Below are 12,144 nucleotides of genomic sequence, written 5' to 3'. Positions count from 1 at the left end.
CCGAGACTGACCCTGACTCCGACCCCGACCCCAACCCCGGGCAGGGTGGCCCCAGTGACCGAGAGAAAGCCGGCTGAGCTCTTGAAAGTGACGAACTCACTGAACAGAGGCCAGCGTGTCACGAAGGACACACGTGGTCTAAGAGGTCAGCCTTCCAAACACAGAGCTTCTGGGTAGAAAAAAGGCAAAAAGAGAAACTCTTAATCAAGCAGAGAAGGAGGAAAGAAGAAAAAAGGAGAAGTGTAGGGTCTTTCAGGCCAAGACCCTCTCCTCAAAACAACCCCCTGAAGCGTGGGGACTTCGTCAGGCTGGCGGGAAAGGGGGCCGTTAGGTTAGGGATCTTGTAAAATCCCCCAAACACCCGATGTCATAAACACGAATACAAGTCGAGTCCGCAGATGCCCCTTGCAGAAAATCAGGAACGAAATTTTACACAAGAGTTGATGCAAAGTCTCTCTTGTTCAAAAGCAGCCACGAAGCAGAAGAAACCTGTAAAGCCACACAGAATTATGCCCTGGAGGGCACGGACAGCCACCCTGAGTTAGAAATCCAAACACTAAAATGGATCAGAAATGAGGATAAGTGAAAACTCAGTGACTTAAGTGACTTAACTCAGAAGAAAATACAAGAAAGACCCGAATTACCTCAGCAGTGAGCGCTCATGAAGCGTTCGGGGCCCATAAGAGCAGGGACCGCGGTGCTGGGCTGGGGTCGTGCTCTTGGGACGGGGACGTGCTTGCGGGATGGGGACCTGCTCCCGGGATGGGGTCATGCTCTTGGGACAGGGATGTGCTCGTGGGACAGGGACATGCTCCTGGGCCGCGGTTGTGTTCCTGGGCTGGGGACATGCTCTCTGGATGGGGACGTGCTCACGGGATGGGGTTATGCTCTTGGGACAGGGACGTGCTCCTGGGCCGCGGTCGTGCTCCTCTGGGCCGGGGTTGTGCTCCTGGGCCGGGGTCGTGCTCTTGGGACGGGGATGTGCTCCTGGGCTGGGGTTGTGCTCCCCTGGGCCAGGGCCGTGCTCCTGGGCTAGGGACATGCTCGCGGGATGGGGTCATGCTCTGGGATGGGGACGTGCTCACGGGACAGGGTCATGCTCCCGGGCTGGGGTCGTGCTCTTGGGACGGGGATGTGCTTGTGGGACAGGGTCATGTTCTCGGGATGGGGACATGCTTGGGGGATGGGGACGTGCTCCTGGGCTGGGATCGTGCTCCGCGGGCCTCCTATTCAGAGCTATGATTCAGGGAGACCTTCCTCACACAGAAAGAGACCTGATCTGCACATTTCAAGGGGCTCACTGGGGAACCCTGAGACGCGCCCAGCAAAACATTTGGATTTCAAAACTAAGGTAAAATCCTCAAAGCCTGCAGGCAAAAAGATCAGTTACCTTCCAGAGTCAAAAGAATGAGACGGGTCAGACTTTTAAACCAACACAGAAGCAAGGAAACAATGGAAACATTAAGAAAAAAAATCAATGAAAGAAACCATGAACGAAGGATTTCAGAACCAGCCAAGTCCGGAACATCCGTGGTTCCAGAAGGTAAGAAAGTGCTAAATAACAATGATAATGTAATCAAAATCTCACGGAACAGACAAGATGGGGCGTGTGGAAGGAACACAGGTGCTCCTAGGCCACCAGCTGGAGCCATCTGGTAAACCAGCCTGCCCTGTGGCTGCGGGACGCCGACCCGGGGGACGAAACGGTCGTCCGCGTGTCCGCACCCAAACGAAAATCATTGTGTAAAGAACGGGGAGAAGGCGCGGCTTTTCCCGAAAGGAGCGTTCCAACCAGCCATGTGAGCCGAGGCTGGAGCTCCAGGGCCCCCAGCGGCAACGGCACGGTGACGACCGCCAGGCACAGACACGCGGAGGAGGCGAGGCTAGCCAGGGGGGATTTAAGAAGCAGGGTCCGCACGCCTCAAAGTATCTCCCCAGGATACCGCCCGGCCACGGCGGAGAAACCCCGGCCCCCGGACACCCAGGCCAGACTCACCGCGAGCGGGACACAGACACGGACAACTCGGATGCAGGACGCGGAGGAGAGGACGCCCGCGCGGCCGCGGGCTCCTTGCCAAAGACACATAACCGTGTTCCGATCATGAGAAAAACTCCGATTCTGGGTATTTTTACAACGTCGCTCCTCAGTAGCCTGCGGAAGCATCGACGTCGGAAGAAGACAGGCAAGACTGAGGACTTGTCACCGGCTGGAGGAGACCAGGCAGACGCAACACCCACACGCAACGTGGGGTCTGGGGTGGGACCCCAGGGCAGAAGAGGGACGTTGGTGGGTAGGGAGGTCTGAATAAGGTCCGTACTGCGGCACCACTATCGACGTCCCGGTTTTGGTGACGCAGGATGGTTGCGGAAGACGTCAACGTTAGGGAAACCGGATGAGGGGTAAACGGGGCCGCGTGCCATTTTTGCAGTTTTCCTGTAGGTCTGGAACTAGTTTAAAATAAGGCGTTTAAGGGGCGCCTGGGTGGCACAGTCGGTTAAGCGTCTGACTTCAGCCAGGTCACGATCTCGCGGTCCGAGAGTTCGAGCCCCGCGTCGGGCTCTGGGCTGATGGCTCAGAGCCTGGAGCCTGTTTCCGATTCTGTGTCTCCCTCTCTCTCTGCCCCTCCCCCGTTCATGCTCTGTCTCTCTCTGTCCCAAAAATAAATAAAAAACGTTGAAAAAAAATTAAAATAAAGCGTTTAAGAAATAACCACGTAAAAAGATACTTAATATCACTAATGGGAAACGCAAATCGAAACTTCAACGAGACACAGCCTCACCTCTCTCTCTCTGTCTCTCTCTCTCTCTCTCCATATATAAATGAAAAAGAAAACCAGGTGTTGGCGAGGATGTGGAGAAGTCGAGACCCTCATGCGCTGCTGGCGGGAATGCAAACCAGTGCAGCCGCCGTGGAGAACGGTACGCAGGTTCCTTCAAATGTAAACACAGAATTGCCACGTGGTCCGGCCATCCCACTTCTGGGTGTGCACCCAAAAGAACAGAAAGCAGGGCCTCGAATACTTGTACACGCGGGTGCATGGCGGCGTTACCCACAATACCTAAAACCTGGAAGCAATCCAAGCGTCCACCGACGGTGAACAAAATGTGGTCCACGCACACAATGGGATATTGTCCAGCCTTGACCAGGAGAGAAATCCGGCCACGTGCCACAACGTGGATGAGCCATGAGGACGTTGTTCTCAGTGAAACAAGCCAGTCGCGAAAGGACAAACACCGTCCGACTCCACTTACGTGAGGTCCCCAGAGGAACCTAGAGGAGTCACACTCGTGGGGACAGAAAGCAGAAGGGTGAGTGCAGGGGCGGGGGAGGGGGACGGGGGGGTTACTATGTCATCAGACAGAGTTCAGTTCTGCAAGGTTACAAAGTTCTGGAGATGGACGGTGGTGACCCCGACAGCAAGGCGAGTGTGCTCAACGCCCCTGAACGCACCCTTGAACGTGGCTGAGATGGTCAATTTTATGTGATGTGTATTTTACCACAATTTATAAAAACGAAACAGAAGAGGGGTGCACGGGTGGCTCAGGTCATGATCTCACAGTTCATGAGTTCGAGCCCTGCGTCGGGCTCTGTGCTGACAGCTCGGAGCCTGGAGCCCGCTTTGGATTCTGTGTCTCCCTCTCTCTCTCTGCCCCTCCCCTGCTCACACTGTGTCTCTCTCTCAAAAATGAATACACTTTAAGAAAACAAAACAGAACAAACCCACGGACCTGACCTCTGTCTTCCACACATGTTGATAAGCCCCTCAGCTCGGAGGGTCCAGCTGCCCTAGCAGCCCAGCCTCACAGCAAGCGCCCCCGGCCACAGCATCCTGCCCAGCCTGCTCCTGGCCCGCGGGTCCCCACTGTACCCTCACTGGCTTCCTCCAGGCCCCAGGGCTGGCCTGCTCCTCCCCTCGGATGGCTGTGTCCTGAGCGGCCTCTTGGACCCCCAGCCAGCGGGAGGACAGGTCACGGGCTCTGGGGGAACTGGGAAACACCTTGGTGGTTTTGGTCACAGCAGAAACAGTATGTGTTTTCACAGTGGCTTAAGGCACATCCGTCTGGCTGCTGACCACTCCCGGAGGGCAGAGACCACGTCTGTCCCTGTTCACCGACCTCCCCAACTAAGGGCCACGGTGCCTTTCCCAGACAAGGTGACTGATTTCGTGTTTTGTGGGCAGGAAAGTCTGGTGGCATCAGGCCATGAGGCGGGGCCAGGAAGGGACAGCGCTGAGTGACGCAGGGGGTCCCGGGGGACCCTGGGCACAGTATCCAGGCCACAGCTTCACCTCACGAGGATCCTCCTGAGTCCCCAGGTGGGCCTCTGCTGTCCAGCCCTCTCCCCAGACTGCGTGGCCGCGCTGGGCTCAGATGTGGGCGGACAGCGCAGGAGGGAAGGTCTTTGTCGCTCGAAGGGAAAAGAGACTCAGCTTGACTTTCCCTCCTGGCGTCCTTCCCTCCATTTCTTCATTCTGCCCCCAGGATCTCAGCCCAGATCTGGAGGGAAACCAGCCCAGAGGTCAGCCCAGGACAGGTGGACAGGAGGTCTCCCTGGAGTCTGGGCTGGCCACAGGGAGAGTCCTGCCTCGAGACTTCTTCCTCACTCCCTGGGCCAGGCAAGAACATTCTACCCTCTGGGGCGTCTGGGTGAGCACCCAACTCTTGATTTCGGCTCAGGTCGTGATCCCAGGGTTGTGGGATCAAGCCCTGCTTGCTTCGAACTCTGTGCTGAGCATGGGGTTTGCTTAAGAGTCTGTCTCCCTCTCTCTCTCTCTCTGTGCCCCTCTCCCCCACTCGCTCACTCTCTTAAAAAAAAAAAGAAAAAAAAGGAACCTTCTGCCTTCTGCTGGCCTCTGGCCGCTCCCTGCAGCCTGAGCTCCAGAAACTGAGTGGAGAGAACCTTGGGCCTCCGGATGCTCCCATAAAGATGTGCTTTGGGGCCAAGAGAACCCAGCCCCGTTCTCCTCCTGGAACCATCTGTATCATCCCTGAACTTTCACACCAAGGAGCCCAACCCAGAAAAGCCTGGATTAGAAACCGCAGACCAGCAGACTCCCTGTTTATAATACAAAAGATTCCATATAAAGGGCGTGTGTAACACAGTACAGACTCGAAAACCCCAGAAACCCGCAACACATTGATCCCCAGAGGCACAGACACAGCCACCTTAAGAATAAACGACCAGGGGCGCCTGGGTGGCTCAGTCAGTTAAGCGTCCGACTTCGGCTCAGGTCATGATCTCGCGGTCCGTGAGTTCGAACCCCGCGTCGGGCTCTGTGCCGACAGCTCAGAGCCTGGAGCCTGCTTCGGATTCTGTGTCTCATTCTCTGCCCCTCCCCTGTTCATGCTCTGTCTCTCTCTGTCTCAAAAATAAATAAACATTAAAAAAATTAAAAAAAAAATAATAAACGGCCATAAGGCTTCCCAAGAGGAAAGGCCGTTGATAGGACCAACTACGTGAAGCTGGTGAAGCCCCTTTTTGCTAATTATCTCCAATATTGTAATGACCCACGTAAATTTCAGCCACAGAGGAACCGTCAAGCCAGAGAGAGAGGACAGAATGGGCGCTCAGCCCCCGGGTCGTTAAAGGGAAGTTAAGCCTGGTGGGAGCCCTCCCAGCCTGACATCCTTCCGCGCTCACAGATGCTGAGGGCCTGGGCTCACTTACCCGGGCAGAGCGCAGAGGGAGGGGACTCTGGGGACACAGCCTGGGCTCGCCACGGAGGGGAGGGAGGAGGGCAAGGCATGGCAGGTAACCTTCAGCAGGAAGTCTGGCCGGGGACAAGGCCTCATCACTCTGCTCCGGACCGTGGCACAGCACCGTCACTGACGACCCGCGGTCCAGGCCGAGCCCGGCGGGAAGCGTGGAGGAGGGGCACGGAGACCCCCAGGGGGGAGCAGGGCAGAGACCGGGACACAGGTATGGGGTGCGATCCGGGGCCCAGGGGAGGGCCCTTATGTGCCAGGACTAAGAGTCACAGATGCTAACTTAGGACAAGACCCTTCCCCTCTCCAGGTCTCGGGCTCCTCACTTCTCGATGATTCTTTGCGATACTGTCATTTTGTCCTTTGCAGGTTCCTTGAGGATGTGGCCCCAGCCTGGTTCCCTCCACCCTCCTCAAGGTGGGTCACCAGCATCCTCCAGCCTCTCCCAGGCCTCCTGCCGCCCATCCCTTCTCTCAAAGTCATGCCCACATACCTTAACACACAGAAATCAGAACAGAGCCTGGCATAGAGCAGGCTGTGTAACAGGTGAGGGTTTTTTTATCCTCACTATTTCCTCTTTTTTATAACAGTTTTTTGTTGCTATGCCATCGTTCACAACCTCTTAGATCTTGTATCATGAAAGCAAACTGCTCGTGCTGAAAGCCCAGATCCTGGAACACGTTGGTCATGATGTCACCAGCCGCCCCTGGGAAAGGCAGACACCGCGCACTGGTTCCTGGGGCTTCAGGCACATGGGACAGGGTGGCTGCAGGAACACGCAGTGGTCCCGGGCATCTGCACTGACCCCCTGCTACCAGTCCATCCCTTCACCCTCCCCCCGTGGGCCCGGTTCTCAGCGGCCACCATCAGTACTGATAATAAATGCCAGTCACGTCTGTGTAAATATTTTCAGCACGCATGAAGTTCCGAAACAACAGCATGTACGATGCATCAGCCTGCTTGAAAATCCTATTTGGACTTGAAATCATAACTTCATCAGCCCCCAACTGACAGGCACCGCTATAAAAGCTCCTTCTTTCCAACTATAGTCTTTTTGGGAAAAAGCAGGTGTGGTAAGGACTGCGTACTCCCTTCCCCATTAGTGCCGGGACCCCAACCCGCTGCGGCCAGTTGGTGGTGCTGTTCTGTACCCCACAGAGCAGCCGCTGCCCAGGCGGCCCCTGGATGGGGCGTGAGCGCCACAGCAGGTCCCCAGTGGAGCCCGAGATCGACTGGGCTGGGCCAGGGTTCTCGCTTCTGAAAGCACGTCAGTGTTCTGCTGACCTGTCCCGGAAACGCTTCGAAAGGGGGCATAATACTCCTTGTTACCGAAGTTTACAAGAAGGTAAACAGGTCTGTGAGCCGTTAACGTGGGGGGAGGGGGAGGGGGACACTGCAGACAGCGGCCAAAGCAAGTCTTAACTCAGGGATGCAGATCGGCTTTCAGAAAGGCAGGAAAGGGGCGGGGAGCGTCCCTCCTTCTAATCCTAAACCCCAGCAGACACACCGCCTGGTGCCTTCTCCCCTCCACCCACCCTAAGGTGGGGAGAGCCCTCTGCACCCCCCGAAGTGCCCACCAGCTCCCCGCTCCCTCGGTGGCACCCAAGGCAGAGAGGGTGCGCCTGATTTCCGGCTGCCCTGCCAGTGGTCACCCTGGTCCCCGTGTTTGCAGACAACACGCACTCCCTCCTCTGCAGGAAGTGAAGCTGAACCAAAACCTCAGGTGCGGCAGGAAGTCGCTGCCCACAATCCTGCTTCTCCAAGAGACAAGGTCAAAGCGACAGGCCGGAGGGGTTTTCTAGGAAAGGTGTGGAGCCCGAGCCTCCCCTCCGACTCCTGACCCCAGTCGAGCCCTTCGCGCTGCGGCTTCCGAGGCTTCGGATACCGTGAGCCTCCGACCGCCCTGCCGCCACCCCCGGAAACAGGAACACGTGAAAGCAAAACACTAGACGCCGAGGGGGGTGGGGGCAGCTCAGTCTGCGGTGCGGAAACGCCCAAGTGGCGCGGACCCGGACGAGAGCACCTGCGCGCCGCCCACCCGGGCCGGCGTCCCTGCCAGCACAGAGGCCTGTGCACCTGCCGCCGGCTCCCGGGAGCTCCCGCGAAATGGGCGCGATTGAGACAGGTGGCCCGCGGGGTCGCCTGGAGAAGCCGAGAGGAGCCTGGCTCCAGACAGGGGCGTCCCGGCCGCGGGCCCCCCGACCAACAGAACGTCACTCTGCCCCCTCCCCCCGCCAACCCCGAACCTCCCCCGGCCCCCCCCCACCTTAACCCCCCCCCCCCCCGCCATCTCCGGACCCCACCCCGGGCCACCCGCCGGCCGCCCCCGGGGCGGGGGGCAGGACGAGCGCGCGGGGCCACCGCTACCCCGCAGCGAAGGGCGCAGGGGCCCCGGGACGCACGGTGCCAGGCGCCGGCGCAGCGCAGAGGCCCCGCGGGGCGGCGGGCGGCAGGCGGGCGGGGGGGGGGGGCTGGGGGCGGCCGGCCGCTGCTCACCGAGGCTCCCCGCGGGCGGCGGGCTCCGGGCGGCGTCCGACGGCCCGGCTCGGCCATTGCGGAGGCGCCGCGGCGGGCGGGGGGCGCGCGTCACCGCGGGCGGGCGGGCGGGCGGGCGCCCCAAACCCAGGGCCCTCCCCCGACACTCCCCGCTGCCGCCGCCGGGCGCGGCCCCGCGACACCCCAACCCCACCTCTTTTCCTCCTCTGCCATCTCAGGCTGGCGGGGAGCGGGTTTGCGTCTACGGAAAGCCGGCGACGATGCTGCCGAAAATAACCCGGGTGCTGCGCAGGGCGGAGGGGGGGCGGGCGAGGCCCGCCTCGGCCGCGCCCGCACTGACCGCCACCCACCCCGTGCTGCCGGGGGCGTCCGCGCTCAGAGCCACTCACCCACACTCCCCGCCGCCGCGCAGCCCGCAGCCCGGAAGACTTGCACGTGCGTGTTTTAGCCGTTAACTCCCGGCTTCCGTCTCCAAACGCTGCCTTCCACGCCCCGGATGAGAGAGAAATGCTCTTTGGAGCCGTGCGTGGAACAATCCTCTCCGTGCTCCGGAACCAGACCCACAATTCCATCGTTAAGCCGCGGGCTCTGGGGCTGCTGGCCTCAGGGTCCCAGCACCCCCGCTTCTTCAGGCTCCGGGCCTGGGGGGGCCCCCCCGGAAAAGTGCCCGCCTCTTAGAGTTGCCGGAGGGGCTCCCTGGGCTGATAGGTGTGGCAGGGCAGGGTAAGGATTGTTTGAAAACCGACTCGCGGGGCACGATGGCCCCTGGGAAGGACATTCCTTCTCCCACACCCAGACTTGGAAATCAGCAGACCCCGAAGTTCGGCGCGTGAGAGCAAATGTGTTTGCAAGCGGGTGATTCCCGGTGACCCTCACAGGTGCATATGCCCCTCCTCCTTTCCTCCCAGACCCAGGCACTTTGGCCGCAGGAAACCCAGAACCGTCCGGGGATTGTTGGCTAAGAACACGTTTGCTAGCACAGAAGCTCACGTGAAGAGTTGTTCTCCCACCACCGGACACCCTGGGGCACCTTCAACTGGCCCATTCCAACATTCCCTGCCATCCGGATGATGGACACGGAGTACGACTTGGAAGTCCCACCGTGGCAGCCCCCGGCTGCCCTTCCTTGGTGAGTGGCTCAGTGTTAAAGAGAACGCGCTCTGTAAGTCTCCGGATGGCGCTCCTGGTGGAGACCTGGCGAGCAGGGAAGGAAAAACTACCCCAGGATGAGCCTTTACTCCAATGAGGTCCCACGGGGGCTGGCGGATCACGGGCGCGCGTGGCGTGGCTCTGGGTTGGTCTCAGCTGCTGGTCTCAGACTGAGCGGGAGGCGCGGCAGTAGCCTGGGCTGGGGATGAGCGAGGTGGTCAAGCCCGTGTGGAATCGCCATCACGCTGCGACTGGGGCTCCTTCCGCGAGCGTGTGTGCCGACGGGAAGCGGCTGGCTGCCACCTGCGGAACAGGTGTCTCCCCATCTGCCGGGCATGCGTGTGGAACACGGATATTCCCACACCTGAGCCCGCTCCAAAAGGTCCATCCAGACCCCCTTGACCCCATCCTCCGGAGTGGTTCCTTCTCGGTCCCTGATCATCAGCGTAGGGGAATATGTCAGCTCACTCTCCTTCCAAGGAAAGTGGAAAACCAAACATGCTGCTTGCAGTCACCCGCTGGGTGGGCTCCCCCCACCGTCACCACCCCCACCCCCAATTGGGGCCCGTTCCAGCAGTGCCCCAGCCAAGAGCGTCACCGCACACAGAATCATGTGCACAGCAGGCTCCGTTTCACAGCCATCAGTCAGTGGGTTTTAGGGAGCTGGTCATAAATCTAAAGATTCGTGGAGGGAAGGTGAGGGGGTCAGCCACCTGCTCAGGCAGCCTATTTACATGTTACAATCTCGTCTCAGCCTGCTCAGGCGGCCACAACAAAATCCTACAGACTGGGGGGCTTTAACAACACGTGTATTCTCTTGTTGTTCTGGAGCTGGAAGTCCAAGATCTGGGTGCTGGCAGGGGCTGGTTTCTGGTGAGGCCTCTGTCCTGATGAGTGCGGGTTCAGGCTCAGTGTGCAATGATCCCCTAAAGGTCTAGTGTTTTCCTTTCCCTTGTGCACGATCTGGGGAGTGTGGCTACAGGTCCTTTTCTGAAAGGCCGGGAGGAAACTCCGCGAATACTCACGGTGTTAGCACAGGATCCTTCCCCAGGGACACCCAACCTGTCCTTAATTAAAAGGATGTGGTGTCTGTGAACTGATTCAGGTCTGACCGTCGTGTGAGGGCGGTGACTTCTAGGATAGTGACTCAAGTCTGCTTCTGCTCACTAAATTTAGAGTTTGCTGTTTTGGTCAGATGGGTCGAATAGGCCCTTAGGGGGCTTCTCATCTAAAGGCTGAGGGAGACAGGCAAGATGGAGGGGATTTATCATGCGCATCCCTCCCACACACCTGCTGTTTCCCCCAGCATGGCATAAAGGCTCTCCCCTCCCCGAGGCATTAAGGCAGACATTGTCAGGGCTGGCGCCTGAATCCGGGGGAAGCCTTGGAGTGGCCTTTCCCACCACTGGTAGTGGCGCCACCATGAAATGAGCAGTCCTGGACAAGGGAACAGCATGAGTACAGTCACTATGATCACAACTTCTCTATATATTTGAATGTTTTTCAAAACAAAAGGTAAGCATGGATATGAAGATTGTATAAAGCATAACAACCGTTTACATCATCAAATCGTGCCAGTTCAGAGGCAGCTGGGTGGCTCATTGGTTAAGCATCCAACTCTTGGTTTTGACTCAGGTCATGATCTCGTAGTTTGTGACATCAAGCCCCACGTCGGCTCTGCACTGACAGCGTGGAGCCTGCTTGGGATTCTCTCTTCCTCTCTCTCTGCCCCTCCCCTGTTCTCTCTCTCAAAAATAAATAAATAAACTTAAAAAGAATATTGTGCCAGTTCAGTGTCTCTAGCAGCAAATTAAAAACAGAACAAAACATAGGAGTGCCTGGGTGGCTCAGTCGGTTAAGCATCCGACTCTTGATCTCAGCTCAGGTAATGATCCCAGGGTCAATCAGGAGCCCTGCATTGAGCCACAATGAGCATGGGGCCTGCTTGAGATTCTGTGTGTGTGTGTGTGTGTGTCTCACTCTTTCTCTCTCTGTCTCAAAATAAAAATTGGAAACTCAGATAGGGTTGGAAAAACACTCATGAACAGAGAGTTCTGGTTCTAGATAAAATGGAGTGAGCACACTGCCCCCCCCCATTTCTGTCCTAAATGCAGCCATAAAATCTGAACAGAAACCATGGAGTAGCTATTTAAGAATTCTGGAAGGTAAATGGTAGCAGGTAGATTGGGGGGAGAGACCAGAATTTGGAGCACCATCACCCGGCTGTGAGTTTCTGTTACTTCCCAGCCTGGATTAAATCCAGCCCCAACCTGGAAGTGGGCATGGGCTCAACAGAGAGCATTCTGAGAGACGCCTTCCAATTCTAGTTCAAGAAATAGTTAAGGGCAAAACTAAAAGGCAACTGATGCAATGGGAGAAGATATATGCAAAGAATATCGGATAAAGGGTTAGTATCCAAAATCTATAAAGAAGTTATCAAACTCAACACCCAAAAAATGAATAATCCAGTGAAGAAATGGGCAAAAGACATGAACAGACACTTTTCCAAAGAAGACATCCAGATGGCTAACAGAAACATTAAAAGATGCTCAACATTACTCATCCTCAGGGAAATACAAATCAAAATCACGATGAGATACCACCTCACACCTGTCATAATGGTGAAAATAACTCAGGAAACAACAGATGTTGGCAAGGGTGTGAAGAAAGGAGAATCTTTATGCACTGCTAGTTGGAATGCAAACTGGTGCAGCCACTCTTGAAAACAGTATGGAGTTTCCTCAAAAACTTAAAAATAGAACTACCCTACAACCCAGCAATTGCACTACTAGG

General features: G+C 57.2%; 1 protein-coding gene across 14 annotated transcripts in view; it reads right to left on the bottom strand.

Moving 5' to 3' along the window:
- Positions 1-8,739, bottom strand: part of JAKMIP3 (Janus kinase and microtubule interacting protein 3) — a 115,360-nt gene extending 106,621 nt beyond the window's left edge. For 4 of the 14 annotated variants that reach the window (XM_047825127.1, XM_047825125.1, XM_047825132.1 and 1 more), the window contains exon 1: positions 8,396-8,736. The gene's annotated coding sequence lies outside the window, so the exon portion shown is untranslated. Of the gene's footprint in view, positions 1-8,395 lie in introns of all 14 variants that reach the window. The other 10 variants (XM_047825131.1, XM_047825134.1, XM_047825137.1 and 7 more) reach the window with 5 other exon arrangements.
- Positions 8,740-12,144: the final 3,405 nt, after the last annotated feature.

The sequence above is a fragment of the Prionailurus viverrinus genome, chromosome D2 (assembly GCF_022837055.1).
Source record: "Prionailurus viverrinus isolate Anna chromosome D2, UM_Priviv_1.0, whole genome shotgun sequence".
NCBI lineage: Eukaryota > Metazoa > Chordata > Mammalia > Carnivora > Felidae > Prionailurus > Prionailurus viverrinus.
This window is presented reverse-complemented; position numbering and strand designations above follow the sequence as displayed.